The sequence below is a fragment of the Prionailurus viverrinus genome, chromosome A3 (assembly GCF_022837055.1).
Source record: "Prionailurus viverrinus isolate Anna chromosome A3, UM_Priviv_1.0, whole genome shotgun sequence".
Lineage (NCBI taxonomy): Eukaryota > Metazoa > Chordata > Mammalia > Carnivora > Felidae > Prionailurus > Prionailurus viverrinus.
This window is the reverse complement of record NC_062563.1, coordinates 22,299,386-22,305,385: the sequence shown is the minus strand read 5'-3', so window position 1 is coordinate 22,305,385 and position 6,000 is coordinate 22,299,386. Positions and strand designations below refer to the sequence as shown.

Genomic DNA, 6,000 nt, shown 5'->3' with positions numbered 1-6,000 from the left:
TTGGCTCTTGGCCTTCACAGGAGCCTGGTGGGGCCAGGTGCCTCCCTTCTCTTCACATGGGTAGGTCTTTTCTGCCTGTGACATCCCCTGTCCTGTCACCAGACCCTGGGCTGGACAGAGAAGCATTTGAACCTCAGGCTTCCCGTCTGTGAATTGGCCGTGCACACACAGAAGGTGGGGCTGAGAGGATTTTGATTGTGTGGGGCTGCACTCAGTGGTTAACACCTTGGTTTGCTTGGGCTCCACCCGCTTCCCTTGGCTGGAAGGTGGGTGGATGCTGGAGGAACATGCTGGAGATTGGCCACACTCCTGGCAGCTGGCCTCTGAGGGAGAACAGGCTCACCTGCTCCTAGTCCTTCTGACTCTCCTGGGGCGAGGCACACTTCTCTAGTGTCTCGTGTTTATGCCTTCAGGCTGGTCTGGCCTGACTCCCTGGAACTCCGGTGCACACACACCAGGTGAGCCAGGGACCTGGCTTTAACTGGCTCAGCCGTGGCTGCCGTCAGCACAGAGGCCTCCAGACTGCTCCTCCCCACCCCTCAATCTGTCTCCCACTCAGTGATCGCTTATCTCCTCAAGCCCTTCTCTGCCCACGACCCTCCATGGCTCCCCGGGGCCTCTGAGATAGATAGAAGCCAAGCCTGGCATTCAGGGATCTTCGGGGCTCACCCCAGCCACACTTCCCACCTCACTTCCCCAACTCCAGCCCCCATCACATGCTCCATTAGCGCTGCCGCGGCCATAGTTCCAAACACAGCAGTGGTGTGGGCCTGTGTCTTTGTTCATGCTGTTCCCTTCGCCTGGAACACCATCTCTCCTCAGGCTCCTACACTCTCCATAGAAGAGTATAGCATTACACATGCTGGGGGGCTCCCCTGGGCCCCTCCAGCCCCCAGTGCTTGCTCCATCACCATGCCCAGTGTGCGGGTCCCACTCGCCTCTCCCCGAGGATGTGAGCAACTCCAAGGCAGAGACCAGACTTGGTTTGTTCCCCGCTGCATCCCCAGCCCCCAGCACAGACCCTAGCACCTAGATGCTCGGTAGATGCTTGGTAAATACTGAGTGGCCAGAGGATGGAAGAGTAAGGCTTGGCCAGGCACTAGGGCATGGAGAGCATTGCTGGCAGAGGGGCCAGCAGGTACGAGGCCTCCGGGTGGAATGATCGGCTCTGACGGAGTGGCTGCAGGGAGGCAGGCTTGACAAGGAGGGAAGGCCACCAGGACCTGCGTAGGAGGCCCGAGTGGCTGGCAAGGGCCAGATCAGGCTGAGGCACTGAAGAACTGGGCATCTCTGTGTAAACTGTAAAGTGCGGTGTCACGGAAGGTGCCAAGCCCACTCCAGAGCCTCAAGCTAGAGCCTGCCTACTCTTCCACCCTATTCTTTCACACTGAGCCCAGTGGTTTTGAACAGACAATTTGTAGTAGATCTTCTGGGGAATGACAGGGCTGGTCTGGAATTTCCCGCTGAGAGTCTGTGACGGGTCAGCTTCCCAGTCGCTGCTGTCGCTGTGGCTGTCAGAGGGTGAGCTGGGCTGGGGGTGGGCGTGGCAAACAGGCCATTGAGTCAGAGTTACTGGTGGGGGGTGGTGCCTCAGATCCCACGTGGCGGGGAAACCAGTCTCACCCAGGGGACTGTCGCCAGTCGTGCGGAGCCAGGCCTTGCCCCACACCTTCCAACCTGTCCTCTGTGTAGCTTTGACTCAGGTTGGGTGTCAGAGGGATGAGGAGGTTTCCAGAGACATAACATGTTGATATCCATAATATCTGTCATTTGCTGGGTGCTTTGGGTTGGGAGATTGTCCTCGTGGCTTTCTAGGCCTGGCCCAGGGCTTTGTATACTGTTGGTGGTCAATGAACGTTTGCTGTCCGTTAACGATGATGAATACTTTGCAGGTATTAAGCAATGAGTTGCTGTTCTACTAACAAGGTTTTAAACAAAATAATGCACAAAGAGCCACTTATCCACCAGGCTAGACCAGTGGGACTCTTGTATCTGCATAATCATGGAAGTTGGTACGGTTGTTTCCCCCAGTATATTGAGGAGTAAATTGAGGTTCAGAGGGCAGGGACATGCAGTCAATGGAGAGTTGGAACTTGAGCTTTTGTGGATGTCCCTATCTCTCCGGCCAACTGGGCAGTATCTGCTCTGTGCTGGGCACGGGTCAGGCCATAGTCCCTGCCCTCGGGGTGGGGACAGACATACCCTAGATGGACTTGCAGTGTGCCTCCATCAGGGGTTTGTCAGGAAGCATGTCCCGGAGGAGGTGGCACTTTTTCAGGACCTTGATGAACAGCAGGGGTTGGGAAGCGGGAGATATGGGGCAAGTATTCTCCGCTGGCTTACAGCCTGAGCAAAGGCCCAGAGGGGTGGTTTGAAAATAACAAACACTTCCAACACTCAATAATGAAACCATTGTGCTGGCCACATCCTCCTGAAGGGCCTCCTGAGAACCTCAGCCTCTGAGCCAAGCCTCAAAACCAGTGATGGCTCCAGGTGGAAGGCCACATCTGTGCTTGAGAGCCAACATTTGCCCCAGTCGTCCCCCACTCCTCCAAGAGCGTGGGTAGGGGTATGACTAATGAGGGCTCTCACATACTAAGTGTATATCACCTATTTCATTTTCATGAGAGTCTTCTGAAAGGAGCACTATCTTTAGCCCATATTGCAGATTGGCATACCGAGGCTTACAGAAATGGCATGCTAAACATCACATATACAAGAAGTGGCAGAGTTGGGACTTGAAACCAGGTATGTGGGTCCAAAGTCTGTGCTTTTAAAGCCCTCTGTCATCCCAGGCCCAGAAGAGGCCCGGAACTTTCAGTTGAACTCCTGGGGATGAATGTGATGTACTTGTAAATATTTAACAATTAGCTCACTGGCAGGGAAAAAAAAAGCCTTTTTTTTTTTTTTTTTTTTTGCTTATTTCCAAGGTGAAACTATTCCCACCGACCGTGGCTAATATCAGGCTACCAAGGTGACATCGTTGAACTGTTGGAAAGAGATGAGCCCATTTAGCTCCTGCAAGGGGTGCCAAGAGTTGGTTCCAGCACCCACTGGATGAATATCCTGTCCCTGGCCCAGTGGGGCCTGGAGAGGCCTTCAGGAGTGAATAAGGGCTGAGAAACTTGCTCCTCCAGCAAGGGGCCCGCCCAGAATCCCAGGAAATTGCGGTTAATCTTTAAGCCAGCCCTGCAAACAAGTGCAAGCCATTTTACCAGCCCGGGCTGGCTTCTGGTGCTGGCTCTGCTGCTGGCCTACTGTGGGACTTCGGGCAGCCACTTCCCTCTCTGGCCTCAGTTTACCGACCATAAGAGCTACCATTAGCTGAGCACAAGTTCAGCCACCCTCACACTTGTCCCTTCTCACCTTCTCAGGAGTCCTCTGTGACCATGTTCACTTCTGTTTTACAGGTGAGGGGACTGGGCTGGGGAAGCTGGTGGATTGGTACCAGGTGCAGCAGGTGGGCAACTCGTCTAGATTTGAACCCAAATCAGTCTGGCTCTAGGCCTTGCTCATTCCTGATCTCTTGGAGGCTCTATTGTACTCTGAGGCCTTTGCCTCCTGTATTCTAGGCTTTCCCTCCCAGCTCCTCTTAGGAGAAGCCTAGGCCTGGTGCTATTTGACCTGGCTGGGCCTTAGTTTCCCATCTGTGAAATGGGAGAACTTTCAGAGGAGAGAGGAAGCAGGTGGTGGTATTTAAAACTGGATTCAGGCCCACCCTTCCCTAGGCCATGATTCCAGGAGGGCAAGCGAAGAGCCAAGGGTGGGGTGCCCACCCCTAATAGGGCAGTTCTGGAGCCTGGGCCAGGAGGCGGTGGGGGTAAAGTGGTTGGCACAGTGGTTGGGGGAGCCTCTGTGGCCTGAGGCAGCATTTCCTTATTGTCTCCTTTTTCTGCTAAGCTCCTTGCCCCCTGCGTCCAGATATAATTTGCCTCTTTATTTACTTGGAAGTGTGATTGCCACTAAATACCAGCTTCAGCCCCCTCATAAGCAGGAAGATCCAGAACTCAGTGACTTCTGATGAGCTGCCTTAGTTACTGTTTTGTTTTTCAATGCACATTAAAACGAACACACATCTATTAAAATAAATGTTGCTCTTCCCCACACGGTGCCTCCAGCCCCCCGTCCCTACTTTGGGAAACACAGGTCAAGGCCAGGGTCCAAGGCCTGGTTCTTGTCAGGTGACTTCTTTCTCTGTGACTCAGTTTCTTCATCTGTAAAATGGGGATAATCATCAGCCCGCCCAGCCTAGGTGTTGTTAGGAATAGAGCCTAAAGTCGACCTGGCCATTAGCATGGTGCCTGGCCAGGAGTGAGGGCTCCATCAGTGCTAACATGATTATTATCATTACCCGTAATTGCGAAAAGAGGTGGATTTGGGGTAAATAGGGTGGGTCGACTGGGGGCAGTTGGGGAGGGCATTTTGGGGTCTCACAGGGCGGGGCGCTCTCACCCGGCGGGGTGGGGGCAGGGTTTCTGTGCCTCCGCCCCCTGCCCTGCCCCTCCCGGACCCCTGGCTCCAGTGGGTGGGGGACCCGCGTGTGGGTCTCTCCTAGGTCACCGGCGGGGAATCGGTCCCCGCACGCTTCCTCGTTCCTCCTCCTCCCGGCGGCCTGCCGGGCCCCTCCTCCCTGCTCGCGCGCTCCCTCCCTCCTCTTCCCCTCCCCGGGCCGCCGCCTCCTCCTCTCCTCCTCCCTTTCTCTCTCGATCTGTCTCTCCCGGCCCGGAATCCATTCCGGCCTGGGAGCCGGAGCGGCCAAGGCCGCCGTCTGCCCGACCCCCTGGCCGTCCGGCGGTCCGCCCTCCCGTGCGTCTGTCTGCCGGTGCGCCCGCCTGCCGACCGGCCCAGGTGAGCGCCCCCCGCCCGTCCGCGGGCCCCCAGTCCCGGCCGGCATGGGGGAACCCCCGCGCGGGACCACCGTGGCGTTGGGTCGCGGAGCCGCGGGGGCTCCTGTCCACCCCTCCAGCCTCCGCCCCCGGGTCCGAGCCGCGATCCCGGAGCGCTGGGCGGGCGCGCGGGGACCTGCCCGGCGCGGCCTTTTGTTGTGATGCCGCGGGGGAGGGGGCTGGGCGGGGGGCTCAGGGGTCCTGTCCGCGCGGGGACCACCGCCGACTCACCCTTCCCCTACGAGCCCCCTGAGAGCGGGAGCCGGGCCGAGCCCCCCGGCCGGGTCTAGGCCAAATCTGAAATCTGAGCCTGTCGGCGCCGCCTCTGGCCGCGGCTGCGGGGCCTGGCGCCCCCGGCCGGGGATGGGAGGTGGAGAGGGGGCGGGCAGGGTGGGCCTGGGGGCGCCAAGCCAGGGGCGCCGGCCCGGGCACCAGGACTTCCCTATACTCCTGGGGCTTTGGGTTGGGCCTGGTGCCGCCGGCCTGGAAGGGACTGGGCCACGCTGTTGGTCCCCGCTACCCCCAGCCCCCCAGCCTCGCCCCTGGCAGACCCAGCCGCCTGCCTGCTCAGAAGTTGGCAAAAGTTTTGGGTTTTCTCCACCAGGCCCGGTCCATCTGCCTGCCTGGGCTTCGGTTAGGGGTGGGTTTGAGTCCCCAAAGGGGCCACCACTTGCCCTGCTCTGTGTGGTCAAACAACTGCTTACCTTCTCTGATCTGGGGGTCCTGATCAGTGGCAGGTGGGTCTGGCTGGGACTACTGGGCTGCTGGAGGGTTGGGGGTGAACAGAAGAAGCTCACCTGTGGGGTATCAGTTCCGCCTCGGGGGCCTTTAGGCTGATGGCACAGTGGGCAGAGCAAGTGCGTGACCTCAGATGAGGCTCCCTGAGCTTCAGGACCTCTACAACTGGGGCAGTGGTCCCTGGGTCACCTGGGGTGAGTCCAGGCCCAGCCACAGTGCCGCTGAGATCGGGCTTGGTTTCGAGAATAGGCCAGGCTGGTCCTGTCACTGACCCTTTTCTCAGCCTCCTGGCTAGGCCGACGAGACACCAAGGCTTCTTGGCTCACTGGGTGACCCGGGCCAAGGGACTGCCCCTCTGGGTCCCCGCATGGAAGGG

General features: G+C 58.4%; 1 protein-coding gene across 1 annotated transcript in view; it reads left to right on the top strand.

Moving 5' to 3' along the window:
• The first annotated feature begins 4,641 nt into the window (after nt 1-4,641).
• The window catches only part of SRC (SRC proto-oncogene, non-receptor tyrosine kinase), a 51,217-nt gene continuing 49,858 nt past the window's right edge, over nt 4,642-6,000 (top strand). The window contains exon 1 of the mRNA XM_047853035.1: nt 4,642-4,848. The gene's annotated coding sequence lies outside the window, so the exon portion shown is untranslated. The remainder of the gene's footprint in view (nt 4,849-6,000) is intronic.